The 2,500-nt window shown below is 80.2% G+C and overlaps 1 non-coding gene and 1 pseudogene across 1 annotated transcript; both read left to right on the forward strand.

The window, feature by feature from the left end:
* Nucleotides 1-1,512: 1,512 nt before the first annotated feature.
* On the forward strand, nt 1,513-1,665 carry LOC146541852 (5.8S ribosomal RNA). The gene has a single exon (XR_014880828.1). It is a non-coding gene; the product is annotated as a 5.8S ribosomal RNA (ribosomal RNA).
* An 802-nt stretch (nt 1,666-2,467) lies between these two features.
* Nucleotides 2,468-2,500, forward strand: part of LOC146541853 (28S ribosomal RNA) — a 3,950-nt pseudogene continuing 3,917 nt past the window's right edge.

The following is a 2,500-nucleotide window of genomic DNA, read 5'->3' on the forward strand; positions in this document are numbered from 1 at the left end:
CCCGCGGGGCCTTCGGGTCGTTTCCCTCACCCCAGGGCCAGGTACCTAGCGTCCGCGCCTCCGCGCGTCCGCGGGAAGGGGGGTGGCGCTCCCGCCCTCCCCTCCCTCGGCCGCGGAGCCGGGCGGAGGTTTAAAGACTCGGGCGGCCCGCGGTGCGGCCCGCGGGGCCGGGGCTCGCCGGGGGCGGTCTGACCGCGTCGCCGGCGGGACGCCGGAGGAAGGAAGGAAGGAAGGAAGGAGGGGGCTCGTTGCGGGGCGCGGCGTCGCGCCCCCGTCCCGTCCCGCCCCGCCGCCTCCCTCCCTCTCCCCCTGCCGAGCGAGCCCGCCGGCGGCGTCGGTGACCGCCGCCGCCGCGCTCTCGCGCCTCCGCGGGTCGGGCCCGGGCCGGAGAGGGGGTTACCCCGTCCCCTCTCTCCGCGGCCTCGGTCTCGGGCGGAGAGGCTCGGCTCCGGCCGGCCTCGCCCGCGTTCGGAGCGGGCCGAGACGCGCGTCTCGGCCCGGCGCCCGCCGCTCCCCGCGGCGGCGCGTTCCGCGGCCACGCCGCCGCGCGCGGCCGGCGGGACGGCCGAGCCCGGCCGGTCCTCGCCCGCGCCGTCCGCGGCGCCGGCGGCCCCGCTCCGCCGGTCCGCCCGGAGCGCGCGTTCTGCGGCCCGGCCGCCCGTCCTCCGTCGGGGCCTCGCCGCCGATTCCCCCGTGCGTCGCTCGCCGCGTCCTCTCCTTCGTCCCCGCCGCCGCCGCCTCCCACCGCGCTTTCGCCCTCGGCCTCGCCGGCCGCGCCGTCCGGGCGAGCGGGCGGGAGGTCCGGCGCGGGGCGTCCCGCCGCCGGTCTCCGCGCGGAGGCGCGGGGAGCGGGCGCCGCTCCCCAGTCCGTCCCCGTCCCGCCCGCCGCCGGGCGCGCGTCCGCCGCGGGCGCGCCGCCAGGGCGAGCGAGAGGAGGGGGCGGCGGAGGGCGAGGGGCGGGAGAGGTTGGGCGAGAGGCAGCCGGGGCGTTTCGCGCGCGCGCGCCGCCCGCAGCGCGAGGAAGGGTGGCCGAGGTCGCGGCGGGCGCGCCGCCGGGCGGGCCGTCGCGGGCGCGGGGCCGGCGGCGCCGCCGTCGCGGGCCGGGGGGAACTCCGGCGGGGCCCGGCCGCGTCCCGGTCGGTCAGGCGGCGGCGGCGGCGGCGGCGGTCCGTCGCGGCAGCGGGGCCTCTGCCGGCCCGCGGCTTCTCCGCCCGGGCCGAGCCGAGCCGGGCGCCTGGTCCGAGCCCGAAGCGAGACGAGGTCGTTTCCCCAGGTCGGGAGCGCGGGCTCCCCGCCCTTCTCGTTCGGGTGCCGCTTCCTTTTCTTTTCCCCCCCCCGATTGGAGACGCGTGTGTGTTCGTACCGGTCAGCGGAGGCGACGCTCGCCCCGGCCCCGCGGTCGCCGTCCCGGCGTCGGGGCGGGCCGCGGGGGCGGGCGGAGCGCCTTCGGGAAAGGCGAGAGAGACGCGAGAGGGCCCCCCCCGCGCGCGCGGGTGGTGCCGAAAGCCAGACGACTCTTAGCGGTGGATCACTCGCGTCGTGCGTCGATGAAGAACGCAGCTAGCTGCGAGAATTAATGTGAATTGCAGGACACATTGATCATCGACACTTCGAACGCACTTGCGGCCCCGGGTTCCTCCCGGGGCTACGCCTGCCTGAGCGTCGCTTGACGGTCAATCGCCGACGGCCGCCGTCCGCGGCGGCCGCGCGGCGCGGCTGGGGCGCTTCGCAGGCCCGCGCGCCCCGCCGGTAGGCGGGTCGCGGGGGGGGGTTCCGCCGTCCGTCCGTCCGCCCGCCCGCCCGTCGGTCGGTCGGTTCGCGGCGGCCGGCTTCCCTCCCCCCGACCCGCCGACGGCGGCGTCGCGCCGCGGGCCTTCGTCCCCCTAAGTCGAGACCCAGGTCGGGGAGCTCGCGGAGCTCCCCGCGCTCCCGGAGCGCCCGCTTCGGCCGAGCTCGTCCCCACGGGGCGGCCGGGCTTTCCGGTCGATCGCGCGGTGCGGGGCCGTTCGTTCGTTCGCTTCGTTCGTTCGTCTGTATCGTTCGTCCGCCCCCGCCCCGGAGGAGCGTTCCTCGCCCTCCCCGGCCCCGCGCGCGGCTGCCTGCGGGTCGCGTTACCGGCGGCGGTAGCGCGCCGTGCTGCCGCGCGCGCGGCGCTCCGGGGTTGGGGCGAGGCTCCCGCCCCTCCGGTCGGTCGTCCGTCCGTCCGAGCCCGGCGCGCGACCCCGCGGGTCCGTCTCCGGCCTGCGGCGGCGGCGGAGGAGGAGGAGGAGGAGGAGGGGCAGGCGGCGGCGGCGGCGGCGGAGGCGGTTCGCCGCCTGCGCCGTCCGCCCGTCCGCCCGCCCGTGCCTCCCTCCGTCCCTCCGTCCCCCCTCCGCCGCCGCCGCTCCGTCCGGGCGTCCTCCGCGTCGGGAGCGGCGACCGCTTCGCCTCCGAACGGGGCCGTGTCCCCGTCGGGTCCTTCCGATCGCGACCTCAGGTCAGACGTGGCGACCCGCTGAAT

This window comes from Meleagris gallopavo, unplaced genomic scaffold (genome assembly GCF_905368555.1).
Source record: "Meleagris gallopavo unplaced genomic scaffold, MGAL_WU_HG_1.1 scaffold_62, whole genome shotgun sequence".
Taxonomy (NCBI): Eukaryota; Metazoa; Chordata; class Aves; order Galliformes; family Phasianidae; genus Meleagris; species Meleagris gallopavo.